Genomic DNA, 15,968 nt, shown 5'->3' on the forward strand with positions numbered 1-15,968 from the left:
CAGAATAATGGGCCCAATATTATGCTCCATAAAGACAAATGGGCCTCATATAATGCTCCATACCGAATAATGAACCCATGCAATGATCCATACAGAATAATGGACCCCATATAATGCTCCATACAGAATAATGGGTCTTATATAATGCTCTATACAGAATAATGGTCCACAATTCCCCATATGTTCCATAAAGAATAATGGGCCCCATATAATGTCTAACAACTGGCCCAACATTTATGGACATAACTGTTTATCACTCATGGTAATTCTGCTTCATGCCACCTGTCTTATCCATGTTTGTTTTTTGTTTTTTTTCTGTGCTATGTTGTGCATAAATATGTGATTCTCCAGAATTTGTATTAGTCTATGCCTGATGAAGAGACCTGCGTAGTCTTGAAAGCTTGCAATTTGTTGCCATCTTTTCAGTTAGCCATTAAAAGGTATCAACCACTGAGGACTCTCAATTCTAAACATTTTTCTATCTACTGGCTAACACGGTACCAAGATATATATCTTTCCTGTAAGAATAACCCGGCACTCAAAAGGTTTGTGAAAAACAGAAAATACAGTTTATTCTTATCCAGACACAGAACCAGTTTGTTGTTGAACGTTTTCGATCCCAGGTGGACCTTCTTCAGAACAGTTCAATTTATCTGGAATGTTAGGATAATACGTATGGCCAGTAGGGGAGTCCCTCTGATAATATATAAGCTATCACCAACGCTAAATGCAGCGTATAGACCTGGGGTAAGTAGTGCAGTAAGGCGCTTAGGGGATCCGGTGGTCAGCACGGTCAGCGCGCTTCCCCCGGCGACACAGAACGCCACCAGCGCTGGAGCTCCACTGCGTGTAGACACCAGCAGTTTCCATATTGAGACACCAATCACTTGGGTGTCCCAGTATGGAGGACGGTGAACTTCCACCGCTTGTAATTCTGGGATTCGGACACATCTGGTCAGAACAGGATGTGAAGACATTACAAGGTAAGTATATATTAATATATATATATACTTTCTCCTATGAAGTCAATGGGACCTTCAGCAGTCCCCCGATTGCCATAATTTCCCATTGGTTCCCCTTCGTGTTGACCGCATGCACTCCAGCCACTGAAGTTACATGCAGACGCAAACTGTATATTACAGCTGGCACCATCCTGGTATGGTGCCACTACAGCTTCTGAGCCAACGCCATACGCGGGCATTTGACATAAAACGTCTTATGTTGGGCACTGTCAAAGTTGACCCTAACTCTACCCCCATCACATTTTTGGTGAGGACAGAAAAAGATGCATTCCCAGCATTACGTTTGCTTTATTTAGAGGGTTAATCGTGTTTTAAATAATATAAACATGCATAACACCTCCTCATAACTGCATCTAATAACATCATGTGGTTTTTCAATGCTGTTATTGGCTTCACAGATTTTATGGGTTAAAAGGGTTCCTTTTGAGATTGATGACTCGGCACCCCCACTGATCTGCTGTTGTTAGCTTTGGCCCAGTATAAACCAAAGTGAAAATTCAATAACTCCATTCAAAGGGTAGCAGCTGAATACTGCAGACCAGATTGTGTTCTTGTGTATGTACCATGATATGTAGACTGGTCACGGATCTTGTGACCCCAACTCAGCGGTCTTATTGACAAATATGAGTCTGTTGAATTTGGATCAGGAGATCCTTAGCCAGTCTGCACATTGTGGTACACATTCAGAATGTGGAAGACACATGTGCCATAGGAAGTTTTTGATGCAGTTATTGTTAATAAAACAAGGTGTGGATCAGTCATATGCCTGATATTCCTACACTTTTCCAAAGTAAATAAACCTATGGACCATCTTCAGTTCAATGACACTTGGGTTGGAGAACTTTGACTCGAGAATATTTGCATATCAATTCTCTGAAGACCTGGAATCTGGAAATGTGTTACCAGACAGAGAGCAGTCATCTGGAGTCTTTGATCACTGTTGATCTTACATCAACCACTGACTAGATCAGGTAAGAATACTGTATATACCATAATTACAAAATATATTAGTTTTGTGTGTGTTAATTTCATAATTCACACTATGTTTCATTGATAGTGCTCCAATCCATTGTTCCTCCAGCTCCTTACATGTATATCTGGTGCTAGCTGCTGCTGTGTCATCTGATTCTTACCATATATTGGCTAAATTATGCTTAAAGGGGCTGTGATGGTGTGATATGCTATGTGGGTATCATTTTGTGTATATTTCTATTTTACTTATTTTCATGGTGTTGAGTTGTTATTTGCCATCTGATATTCTCCCCACAGTTCTGTATTGTTATCTCTCCACAGGGTCAGTGAATAATGTTGTTTGCTTATATGCTAATGACATGTTGACCTAGCTTGTTGAAACAATGAGCCCCTGTGACCCACCCCCCTAACCTGTGAATGGGGAGGTGAGACACAAATCAGTCTGATGTGGAACCATGATGTGAAGAGCATATCAGAGAGAAAGAAGGGAATATGGACTGTTATCGTCTGTGCTGGATTGTTGGACTTTTATCCTGTTAATGAAATGCAATCGTGTTCTGGAATATTTTATCCTTTGTGTGATGGATCATATATATATGGACCTTTCGTAATTTGCCTAAATAAAGGTCTTGGAATTGTTCACTATTCTCTTGCTCTGTTGATTGTGTGATACCGGAGAAGAAACCCATGACAACTGGTGGCAAGCAGCGGGATCAACAGAGCGTAACCTAATGGAGAACCACACACAGAGTGAGTACAGAAATTGGACTGTATCCAGTTTACAGGAGAGAGCCAGAGACCTGGACCTGAACTACCAGAGACTGACTAAAGAGGCCTTAATCGATCTACTGGTGGGTGCTAGCCAGACCACCTACTCCCATATGTCTGAAGGACGAGCACTGGAGACGAGGACCTCCACTCCAAAAAGCCAGTGGGTGGTGTGGTACGAAGAAGAGATGGCGGTTCTGGGCCCAGGCGTCTCTCAGGAGTACAAGGCTACCCGCCGGCCACAGCGGAGACAAGAAGCAATGGAGCTTGAAAGAGGGAGTAATGCAATGTGGAATGTAAACCCCACGATCCGGGAGTCTGTAAGGATCACCCGGACAGAGTTTAAGCCATTTGATGAGGCTTCCGGAGATGTGGAGGGGTTCTTCAAGGACTTTGAGCCGCAATGTGCTGTGATGGAGGTGCCCCACTCTGGCTGCATGCGTTTGTTAGTGGGACTCCTGAACGATAGCCTGGCGGAGGCTTACCGAACCATTGCCTCACAGCAGAACCGGGATTATAACATTGTAAAGCAGACTATCCTGGATTACCATGCTATCACCCCAGATTCATATAGGGCCAAGTTCCGAGACCTCCCATGCACTACGGGGGGATCGTTTAGGATGTATGCACATAAGATGTCCCAGGCATGTCGGAGATGGCTGGAAGCAGAAAATGCCTTTACTGTGGAAGATGTTATACAGGCGTTCCTTATAGAACAATTTCTTGCCAAGTGCCCCGCAGAGATACGGGAATGGGTCCGGGAGCGCACGCTGTGCACCGTGGATAGAGCTGCAGCCCTGGCCGATTAAGCCCTTACTATCCGACCGCAATGGAGGAGGCTTCTGGACAATGAAACACGGCCTTTGAACGCGCCCCGTCACCCTCCGATTATATCTGCCCCTCCACCCAGCCGCAGGCTGATGACAATCACAGCTCACAATCCTGGGCCCCAACAGTTTCGACCATGACCTGGGGGTATCACAGAGAGGAGATGTTACGGGTGTGGGCAACCTGGACATTTGCAGTCTGGCTGTCCCTCAAGGATTCGGAGGGAGCCCCACGCAGCCCCACCTCGTCCAGTGCATCTTGTGCACTCCATCCCACCTGAGGAAGAGGAACCACCACTCCCACCAGAGTGAACCACTGACCACAGCACCATAGATACCCCTCCTGGAGTATATGGACTCCGGCCTTTGTCCATCAGAAATACACAGCAACGGCATTGCCACCTACAGGATGTCTTAATTGATGGATACAAAGTGTCAGGATTTAGAGACACAGGGGCATTCCTGACTATCGCTGACCCCCGTCTGGTTCGACCCGAGGCATTTCACCAGGGCCCAGGAATTCCCATTGTCCTGGCAGGGGGGTGTCCGCAAATATATACAGAGAGCTTTGTTACGTTTGTATTTCGGTTTTGGAGAAAAACTGTGTTGGATTGGCGTTATGGGAGGACTTCCTGCAGATATCCTCCTTGGAAATGACATTGGAGAGTTGCAAAGTCATTTTGTGGGAGCAGAAGGTCCGTGGCCCTCTCATTCTTCTGAAAGAACAATTGGAGGGAGATATCGCAGATACCGTAATGCCCATCATTCCCTACATTCTAGAGTTCAGAGACAGTCTCGCCCAGCTAGCTACCTTGGCCAATGAACATCAGCGAACGGCCCAGTCCAGTCAAAAAGCCTGGTATGACCATAAAGCCAGGACCCGGGAATTTATGGACAACAAGTGCTCATGATTATTGCAACCCCTGCCACTGTACAAGGAACTATAAACAGTGGAGCAAAGTGGACTAAAGTGAGCAGGCCAGAGGTCTGTGTAGACCTAATGGCATGCTCACTTATTATGAGGGGGAGAGGTTGTAATGGTGTGATATGCTATGTGGGTATCATTTTGTGTATATTTCTATTTTACTTATTTTCATGGTGTTGAGTTGTTATTTGCCATCTGATATTCTCCCCACAGTTCTGTATTGTTATCTCTCCACAGGGTCAGTGAATAATGTTGTTTGCTAATATGCTAATGACATGTTGACCTAGCTTGTTGAAACAATGAACCCCTGCGACCCACCCCCCTAACCTGTGAATGGGAAGGTGAGACACAGATCAGTCTGATGTGGAACCATGATGTGAAGAGCATATCAGAGAGGAAGAAGGGAATATGGACTGTTATCCTCTGTGCTGGATTGCTGGACTTTTAACCTGTTACTGAAATGCAATCGTGTTCTGGAATATTTTATTCTTTGTGTGATGGATCGTATATATGGACCTTTCGTGTTTTGCCTAAATAAAGGTCTTGGAATTGTTCACTATTCTCTTGCTCTGTTGATTGTGTGATGCCGGAGAAGGAACCCGTGACAGGGGCTTTAACAGATTTTGGTAGAATAGGTATAAAATACCGAAGTCCCAAATACTTATGCCTTGAATGCTCCACCACTTCAGGAAAACTGCACTGGTGGCTCCTACCAGTCCTGTAGCGATGATGTCCTATCCTCAATCAGATGACTGCTGCAGGTGATCACTGGCTTCTACTCTGATGTTTGCATATTTCGTAGGGATGGCTCATTCACAAACAAGCTGTCACAATGAGCCAGCACCTTCAAATGTATAATGGGAAACTGCAACACACTTGTACTCTAAAGTCGCTTTTACTGGGGTTAAAACGATGCAGGATGTGACCCAAAACTCCCCGCAGCAAGGTAGCTCACGGTGTTTTGACCATAAATGCTGGATGATTTTATTCTAAATACTAGATTTCTCTGCATGTGAACTGATATTTAACAGGGAGTAGTTTAGGATCCAAAATAGCCGACTCTTCTGTGCTGAGTGGAAATTCAGCAACTGCACACAGTAGTACACAGTGTTACAGGCTGCACTCTGGATCATAGTATCGATAACACATTGTAGACTTGATTATCTGATTGTTATCGCTGGGGTAGGTTGCTAACATTGTCCTTTAATTTGACAATCTGGTTCCCATTACAGATAGAGATGAGCTAACTTGTTCGGAAAACGTTCCCCAATCTCAAATTCAGCAAAACATAGCACATTCGGATTTGTGATTGGTCTCCCGAGCACTTTTCCTCAAAGTCGGCAAAATGTGGTCACAGATCGGTAAATGTTAGACGGAATTGCACTGAAGATAAAGATTTCCGGTTGGAAGCACGGGAGCTTACCTCACGACTTAAAGATAGAAGCTATCCAAGGCGGTGTATCTCGGCGGCCTACGAGCGGGCCAGGTCCCAATCCCAGGTATCTTTACTGACTGCTAAGACGAAAATTGTCAACTCCAGACCTCGTTTTATTACTACCTTCAATTCCCATTGGTCACATGTAAGGGGGATTCTTCGCAGACATTGGGATATTCTCACGACCGATCTACAGAATTCCCAAATTGTCAGCGACACGCCTCTGCTCACGGCAAGAAGGGCTCCTAATTTTAGGGACCTTCTTACTAGGAGCCATTATACAAGACAGACGAAGAGGTTACAGCGGGGTGTGGTTCTAAAGGGTTCCTTTGCATGCGGTAGCTGCAATGTGTGCCCCTTTATGTGTGCTAACAGAGATTTTTTTGTTAATCCCAGGGATGGAACCAGATACACCTTGAAGAACTACATTAATTGCAAGAGCAGTTGTGTCATCTATGCCTTAATATGTCCATGTCATATGGTATACGTGGGACAGACATCTCAGGAACTCCGACGACGCATACAGAAGCATTTTTCTACTATCAATCTGGCCTCTTTGGATCAAGCAAAGGGTAAACTCCTTACTTCAGTGGCGTCCCATTATCTCACCCACCACTCCGGTAAAATCAACAACACACGGGTGGTTGGGTTGGAGAAGATACAAATATCCAATAGGGGGGGATGTCCCAAGAAATTGCTTCTGCGGTCAGAGTCCCGCTGGATTTTCAACCTGAACTCTACAGCTCCAGCAGGGCTTAATGAGGAGCTTCTATTCACTGGCTTTTTGGGTGAATAGGTTTTGGCCTCTGTAGGCTTGTTCCTCGGGGTCATCTATTAATTATTTTGCTTTTCCCCTATTTTTTACAGGTGCCGCATGTCCCTCTCCTATTCTGGGCCTTTTTTACGTGATCATCTGGTTCCTATATGGTTTGGATGTGGGATTGCCTCCAGCATCCCTGGGATAAATTTGGAAACTAACTACTGACATCTCGGATATACTACATACCTAGTCTTTAGAGTCTTCGATTCCGTCTCTCCTGGATCTTCATGGGGGCCTACATTTACCTATATTGGTTATTGTCGCATTCTCCTACGGATTGGATTTTCCGTGGCTCTCTTTGTATATGGCCCATTTTTTCTGCTCTTGGCAAATGTTTGCATTTATATGTTTTATGTTTTTTCTTTAATTATTATTATTATTATTATTATTATTATTATTATTTCCTTTTCTCTTTTTTTTTTTTTTTTTTTCCCCCCCCCCAGCATTTCTTAGTCTAGTGCGCGTCCAATATGGTCTTGGGGTCGATATAGGTTATGATTACGGGTCTTGACTTTTTGATAGTCTGACATATGTATTTAATTCTCTATTATACATTAACATACTGCATACTGTTCTATGGGCCCCCGTTGCATTGACTGTGGAGTCTGTGGGCTTATTCCTAATTTTTTCAATCTTAATAATAAAAAATTTTCTTTCATTTTCTTTTTATTTATTATTATTATTATTTTTATTTATTTTTTATTTTTTTTTCGCCATTTGTAGTTTATATGGCTCTCCTTTGTTAGTATTATATCTGTTGTCTCACTTGGGTATGTGTATATATGTATTTACATGTTCACGGATATTTTTTATTTTTTTTTTGCAGTACTTTGTCTTGTACTTTTTATGTTATTTGTTTGTCTATTCATGTGTGTGTGTGTGTGTGTGTGTGTGTGTGTATATATATATATATATATACGGGCCCGTTGTTCTGTCCTGTATCCTGGCCGCTCTGGCCGTGCTTATGCTGACCGGCTCATGGGTGCTCTCGCTGCAGGTGCCCGCTGCGCTGCAGCTTTATTAGTCGGGCGCTGCCTTCTGCTGTGTGTGCTGACTATCTGCGCTTTTTCTCTACGCAGGCGCTGTGTTTTGATGATTCTGCGCTTATACACGGGCCAGCACTACTGTTTTATGTACGCCTAGGCTTTTCTTGCCTGTGATTTTTTACACGCAGGCGCCGTGTCGCTATGTTCATGCGCGGACTGGCGCCACTATGTGGGGTGCACCTGGGCCTGTCCTGCCTCTCATCTCCCCACGCTGGCGCTGTTGTGCCATGTTTTCTTGCTCATGCGCAGCTTAATGCTGTGATTTACATCTCATTTCCGGCTCCTGCATTCATGCCTCTCTCATGCACCTGTGGTCCACACCTGCACCTGGTACATCAATCAGCCAGCAGGTATTTATGTGCCTGGCATCCATGTGTACACATCTTCCCCTGACGAAGCCGTACGGGTTACGGCGATACGCGTTGGGTCGCACCCCGCTCTTACTTTCATCTGGGGCCCCCTTCTGGTTGGTATCTCCCTCTTATTTTGTCTGGGTCTTGATTTATATTATGGCTTGCAGCTTCAGATCTGTGCGACTCCATTTGCACATATGACAGGGCCTTTATTGCACTTACTTTTTTGTGCGGGCCTTACTATTTGTCTCTCATGGGCTATGGTGGGTTAACTATAGCATTTGTTATCGTGGCCATTACTTTGACTGGGCTATAGGTATATACTCGCCCAAACAGGATTTATGCTGGCCACTATATTAGCTGCGCTTTGCTTCCTTTTTTTTTTTTTTTTTTTTTTTTTTTTTTTAATATATTCATGATTGCTATAGGAGGTCTTTTGCCATCTGTTATTCTTGGGGCATTACTATATATGTTTATGGTGACTATTGTATATTTATATTGATATTTTTGTTACTGTGTATTTATTGTCATCATTCTATTAACCATTGGGATTGTGTATGGTTACTATTGTATATTTATATTCATGTTGATATTTTTTGTAACTATGTATTTATTGTCATCATTCTATTTACCATTTGGATTGTGGATGTAGTGCCCTCACAGCATAGGGGGTCCAGGAGTGGGGTGCTATTGCTCTGTTTTTACTTATGTTTTATGCATTTTTTCTGCTGTTTTGGTGTACTTAATAAAGCTTTATATTATTACTATTTGGTGTAGTGTGCGGGCTTTTACGGTAGTGCCTTTTTTCTCTTTCTTGCTCATGTAGTTCATTACTACCGGCCCCTTGGCACCTCCCTGTTACTTTGACTATAGTTGTGCGCCTGGTTTCTCTTTATTATACAGATCGGTAAATGATCACAGTTCCACTAATGCTTTTGTTTTGACTTTGTCTAGGATAGTAGTGCTGTATGAAGAGCGAGGTAGACATGCTTGATGAAAGGCGTGGGTATGTCTAGGTCAGAAGAGCGGCGGAGTGCCGTTTTTTTTGTCATTTTTTTCTGTAATAACTTAATGTGTGTACATTTCGGCAACCAATCAGAGCACAGAACCCATCCACAATGTAATAACACTTCTGTGATTGGCTGTCGAACACATGTGCCTGTCCATATAAAAAGCGGACATCTTATTTTGCTGGCACCATTTTCTCAGTGTAACAGCACAGAGAGGCCACCCCTGCTAGTGCTGCTGCTGCAAGTGAGCTTGTCAGTTAGATAGGATCCTGCTCTGTGTGAAATTGATCTTCCAGCACCTAAAACTGTGTTGCAGTCAGGAGGCCCTATTTACTAATCTAAATCGTTTGGGCAAAAACTGTTGTAACAATTATGTGGGTACTATGGAATCTGATTGCGTGGGATAAAACGAGTCTGAAGCCAAAGCTGAGACAAATAAGTGTATTTCACAAAGCAAGAAGTAGAAAATAAACAAGCAGAGACTTTCCTGCAGTTGTAACGAAGTGAGAGCACAAAACAGAAATGTCAGCAAACTTAGTAGCAAGCGCGACCGCTCATACAAACAAGTCCAGCAGCAATATGCAGCAAGAGTGAGACCGGCACTTATACGTGGAAGTCCAGCAGTAGTATGCAAACTACATAGCTCCCAACTGTCCCTTATACTTTGGGACTGTCCCGATTTTGAGGCTGTGCCCCACAGTCCTGCATGGGACTCAACTTCTCCTGCACAGCCAGCATGAGAAACAGCCGACACGCCCCCTTGTATTAGGCCATGCCCCTCCATATCTTCTTCTTCTGATGCGGTGGTTCAGAGAGGGAGAGAGGACATTCTGAGGTACGTGTGTGTGTATACTGTACACATACATGCAGCTGGCCCTGCTGTGCTTACAGTACAAGGCATTATAACCAAGAGTAGTGGCAGCAGCTACAGCAATCCAGTGCAGCCTGTTAGTCATAGGCACAGTATATACACTGCACAAAAAATAAAGTAAAGGGAACACTATAATCCCACATCCTAGATATCACTGAATGAAATATTCCAGTTGTAAATCTTTTTTATTCATTACATAGTGGAATGTGTTGAGAATAAAACCTAAAAACTATCAACGTAAATCACAACTAATATCCACGGAGGTGTGGAGTTGGAATGATGCTCAAAATCAAAGTGGAAAATGAAGTTACAGGCTGATCCAACTTCAGTGGAATTGCCTCAAGATAAAGAAATGATGCTCAGTAGTGTGTGGCCTCCATGTGCCTATATGATCTCCCTACAATGCCTGGGCATGCTCCTGATGAGGTGGCAGATGGTCTCCTGAGGGATCTCCTCCCAGACCTGGACTAAAGCATCCGCCAACTCCTGGACAGTCTGTGGTGCAACGTCACATTGGTGGATGGTGCAAGACATGATGTCCCACATGTGATCAATCGGATTCAGGTCTGGGGAACGGGTGGGCCAGTCCATAGCTTCAATGCCTTCATCTTGCAGGAACGGCTGACACACTCCAGCCACATGAGGTCTGGCATTGTCCTGCATTAGGAGGAACCCCGGCTAACCGCACCAACATATGGTCTCACAAGGGGTCTGAGGATCTCATCTCGGTACCTAATGGCAGTCAGGCTGCCTCTGGCGAGCACATGGAGGGCTGTGCGGCCCTCCAAAGAAATGCCACCCCACACCATTACTGACCCACTGCCAAACCGGTCATAGTAAAGGATGTTGCAGGCAGCAGATCACTTTCCACGGTGTCTCCAGACTCTGTCACATCTGACACATGTGCTCAGTGTGAACCTGCTTTCATCTGTGAGGACCACAGGGCGCCAGTGGTGAATTTGCCAATCCTGGTGCTCTGTAGCAATTGCCAAGCATCCTGCAAGGTGTTGGGCTGTGAGCACAACCCCCATCTGTGGAAGTCGGGATCTCAGACCATCCTCATGGAGTCGGTTTCTAACCATTTGTGCAGACGTGCACATTTGTGGCCTGCTGGAGGTCATTTTGCAGGGCTCTGGCAGTGCTCCTCCTGTTTCTCCTTCCGCAAAGGCTGAGGTAGCTGTCCTGCTGCTGGGTTATTACCCTCCTACAGCCCCCCCACATCGCCTGGTGTACTGGCCTGTCTCCTGGTGGTGCCTCCAGCCTCTGGACACTACGCTGACAGACACAGCAAACCTTCTTTCCACAGCTCACATTGATGTGCTATCCTGGATGAGCTGCACTACCTGAGCCACTTGTGTGGGTTGTAGAGTCCGTCCCATGCTACCACAAGTGTGAAAGCACAACCAACATTCAAAATTGACCAAAACATCAGCCAGAAAGCATTAGTACTGAGATGTGGTCTGTGGTCCCCACCTGCAGAACCACCCCTTTATTGAGTGTGTCTTGATAATTGCCAATAATTTCCATCTGTTGTCTATTCTATATGCACAACAGCATGTGAAATTGATTGTTAAACAGTGTTGCTTCCTAAGAGGACAGTTTGATTTCACAGAAGTTTGATTTACTTGGGGTTATATTCTGTTGTTTAAGTGTTCCCTTTATTTTTTTGAGCAGTGTATGTATGTATCCTTTATATACTACAGCAGTTATGGAGTGGAGCCAGTAGATAGTGTTGTTGTCTGAGTTCATGCAGAGTTCGCAGAGCTGGGCAACATTGCAATGTGCAGGATCTGTGAGTCAGCAGTGTGGACAGCGGCAGGTGGTGAAATCTTTGCCTGCATTGTAAGCAGAGCTGCTGGGACACATCTACAGCCCCGACTGTACACTAGCATCATCATGTGTGGCCATTATACAGTATGGAGCATCATGTGTGGTCATTATACTGTACGCAGCATCATGTGAGGCCATTATACAGTACTAGATGGTAGCCCGATTCTAACACAGCCTACGTAGTATATTGCACAGCCCACGTAGTATATTGCACAGCCCACGTAGTATATTGCCCAGCCCATGTAGTATATTGCACAGCCACGTAGTATATTGCACAGCCCATGTAGTATATTGCCCAGCCCACGTAGTATATTGCACAGCCACATAGTATATTGCACAGCCCATGTAGTATATTGCACAGCCCACGTAGTATATAGCAATATGGGCATCATATCCCTGTTAAAAAAAAGAATTAAAATAAAAAATAGTTATATACTCACCTTTCGTTGGCCCCCGGATCCAGGCGAAGCGGTTACCGACGCTCCTCCGGTCTCCAGAGTGCATTGCGGTCTAGCGAGATGATGTAACAGTCTTGCGAGACCACTACGTCATCATCTCGCAAGATCGAAATGCATGGAGCGGTCACCGGAGCGTCTCGAGGAGCGGGAAAGGCCTGTTTTGGATGCAGGGGCCGACGGACGGTGAGTATATTATGATTTTTTATTTTTTTTATTATTTTTAACATTAGATCTTTTTACTATTGATGCTGCATAGGCTGCATCAATAGTAAAAAGTTGGTCACACAGGGATAATAGCAGCATTAACGGAGTGCGTTACACCGCGGCATAACACGGTCCTTTAGTGCTGCCATTAACCCTGTGTGAGCGCTGACTGGAGGGGATTATGGAGCGGGCACTGACTGCGGGAGGAAGTAGAGGCCATTTTGCCACCGGACTGTGCCCATCGCTGATTGGTCGTGGCTGTTTAGCCACGACCAATCAGCGACTTGGATTTCCATGACAGACAGAGGCCGCGACCAATGAATATTCGTGACAGACAGACAGACAGACAGAAGGACAGAAAGACGGAAGTGACCCTTAGACAATTATATAGTATGGAGCATCATGTGTGACCATTATACAGTATGGAGCACTGTGTGCCCATTAAACAGTAAGCAGCAACATGTGGGGCCATTGTAGAGCATGGAGCACTGTGTTGCCATTATACAGTATTGAGTATCATGTGTGGCCATTATACAGTATGGAGCATCATGTGAGGCCATTATACAGTATGGAGCATCATATGAGGCCATTATACAGTATTGAGCATAATGTGTGGTCATTATACAGTATGGAGCACTGTGTGGCCATATTTTTTTCTATTTATAATTATTGTTGATGAAACAGTGTGATCAGCAGTGCTAAATGGGTGTGGTTGGGGTGTGGATATGGGTGTGACTAGTTGTGAAATAGGTGTGGCCTAAAATTTGCCATGGTGCACTGTGATCCGCAACCTTTGTCCCTCTTTGCTTTCATCAAAAGTTGGGAGGTATGGAACTAGAGTGCGACAGGCACTTAGATATCTGTAAGCAGGTTGCGGGATGCAGTGACGGACAGGAGGCATAGCAAAGGTTAACAGGTTTAATAACAGGAGAATATGCCACGCAGGGAGGTAAAGGGGTAAAACAGTGAATTAAACAGTATAGATGGCAAAGGATATTGGGAGGTAAAGAATAAAGGTTCTAGTAACAGCAGTTCCTGTGAATCACTTGTGTCAGAAGTTCCTCAAACTGTAACTCCTGCTTGGAGCTCAATAGCACCGGCAACAGCTGGCGCGGTGTCTTTTCCAGGAAGGTCCTGTGGGCATCAATGCCCCGTCTTCTGGCGGCAGCAGTCAGTCTCCACTATCTTCCGCTGAACCGAGTCCATATGCTACAGTGGCTGATAAGGGTGCGGGACACATTACTTTATGAGCCCAACGTGGCTCAGCAAATATAATGTGGCAAAATCAGGGTCTCCCGTGAGTGGAAAAGTATATTCTGGTAAGGTGGGTTACACAAGTGTATCCAGTACTCGGTTCTCTCTTTGCAGCACGTGCGCTGTAATCACAGTCATGAAGCATACGGCACCTCAATCTCTGTCAGCTACTTGGCGCACGGCACTCTTCTCACTATGCTGTGTGCTGCCTGCTCCTGCCAAGACTGAAGCAAAGACAACCACTGGCGCGCAGCTTCTCTGGCAGGGTGCTTCACCTGATCTCTCTCTGGCAACACGCACACAGTATTCACTAGCCCGGAACGTTCAGCATCTTGCTCTATGGTGATCAAAGGGCACCCTGCAGGTCTCCCCTCATAGTCTCTGGGCTGTGCTATATGGATGCTCCTAGACCGTCACACTCACTTGTCCCTGCGGCTGGCAGCGGGAGACAATGGATGCTGACCTGCGCCTGGCTGATGCTCCCAGGATGGAGCATATCTCTCCCTGGCTGCTGCTGAACACACCTGGCTATGCATTCTCTGCAGTGGTCCCTCCCTTTGGATTGCTGTTGGGCACACTGCTCACCTCAGCGCGGTGGTCCTCTTCAGACAGTAGGGCCCTGCCACAGCGCCAGTACTCTGTGGTGGGGAGAGGAAGTGGAGCACGCTGCTCACCTCCATGAGTGCTGCCCTGGGTTGGCGCCAAACTGCTCTGCTGTGCGTGCTTTTTCCTCACTCAAGCTTCTCCCAGGCCACAGAGGTAGGTCCGCCTCACTAAAGCTTCCCCAGGAACAGAGGATGCAGCCTTTTCAGTTCCAGACCTGGCACACAGGTACCCACAGTCTGGTTGTCCCTCTTACACATGGAAGTCCAGAACTATGCAGATAGAGGAGATGACTCTTTTCATGGAAGTATAGAAATACATAGCTGGAGGATTACAGAGAGTAGGTAATTAAATGTACCTTTTGGGCTGAGAAGTCCCACAAAGCAGCCCACAGCAGAACACAGTATCAGAAGTCAGGACAGCAGGTAACCCCATCCAGGATCCAGAAGAAGCTTAGAAGACTGAAGGCAACTGGAAGTGGTGAGGCAGAGCACAGAGTTATGAGCAGCAGCAGGAACTCCAGAGGCAAGCCAGGAGGAAGCTCAGATGCAAACAGCAACAAAATATTCAGGCAAGGAGGATCTCCTGACTTGGAATTAAATAGCAGGGCCAACAGGAAGTTCCAGGACTGGGCAAAGTACCAGACTCCATCTTGGACAAGGGCAAAACGTGCTCCATGAAAACATCCGGAATCCTTACAACTGTGTTGTAGTGAGGAATCAGGAGGCTCCATTTACTCATCAAAATCATTAGGCCTAATATTGAGGTTCAGCCGGAAGGCTCTATTTGCTAATACAAATCATTTGGGATGACACTGTGTTGCAGTGAGGAATCAGGAGGCCCCATTTTCTCATCAAAATCGTTAGGGTCTAGAGCCCCCGTCTCACTAAGCGAGATCGCTAGCGAGATCGCTGCTGAGTCACAAGTTTTGTGACGCAACAGCGACCTCAGTAGCGATCTCGCTATGTGTGACACGTAGCAGCGACCAGGCCCCTGCTGTGAGATCGCTGGTCGTGTCGGAATGGCCTGGACCTTTTTTTGATCGTTGAGGTCCCGCTGGGTAGCACACATCGCTGTGTTTGACACCTTACCAACGACCTCGTTGACGACTCAGACACTGAATCGTCATAATAGCTCCCATGTGACATCGTTGTACAGGTCGCTACAGGTCGCTGGTGAGATGTCAAACAGCGAGATCGCAGCTGCGATCGTTGGAATATCTCACTGTTTGACATCTCACCAGCGACCACATAGCGACGCAGCAACGATCCCTGACAGGTCGTATCGTTGTCGGGTTCGCTTTAGCGTCGCTAAGTGAGACGGGGCCTTAAGAGTGTTGTTCAGGCACACTATCTAAGAAAATAAATAGTGATTGTTCATTTTGTGACAGGTGACTGACAGGTGTGTGCCCAAAGGTGTGAAACAGCAGGTTAAAAGAGGGAAAGATACATACAACATGAGTGGAAAATGCAAGATCTTGCTGGAAGGGGGAATAGGCTTGGTGTGTGACATGTAAGTGGATTAGGTGTTAATGTTAATAAAAGCTCAAGTGAACAAACACCATCTCAGC

General features: G+C 45.5%; 1 protein-coding gene and 1 long non-coding RNA gene across 3 annotated transcripts in view; both read left to right on the forward strand.

Annotated features, from left to right (window-relative positions):
* LOC143815329 (3 beta-hydroxysteroid dehydrogenase type 7-like) overlaps positions 1–15,968 on the forward strand; it is a 116,440-nt gene that overhangs the window by 20,867 nt on the left and 79,605 nt on the right. The window contains exon 2 of one of the 2 annotated variants that reach the window (XM_077294432.1): positions 1,814–1,993. The exons of the other annotated variant lie outside the window; for it this stretch is intronic. The gene's annotated coding sequence lies outside the window, so the exon portion shown is untranslated. The remainder of the gene's footprint in view (positions 1–1,813; positions 1,994–15,968) is intronic. 2 annotated transcript variants of the gene reach the window in all.
* LOC143817981 (uncharacterized) lies at positions 5,905–7,074 on the forward strand. Its single transcript, XR_013224239.1, has 3 exons — positions 5,905–6,013; positions 6,346–6,521; positions 6,817–7,074. It is a non-coding gene; the product is annotated as an uncharacterized LOC143817981 (long non-coding RNA).

Source organism: Ranitomeya variabilis, chromosome 3, assembly GCF_051348905.1.
Source record: "Ranitomeya variabilis isolate aRanVar5 chromosome 3, aRanVar5.hap1, whole genome shotgun sequence".
In the NCBI taxonomy this organism is placed as follows: Eukaryota; Metazoa; Chordata; class Amphibia; order Anura; family Dendrobatidae; genus Ranitomeya; species Ranitomeya variabilis.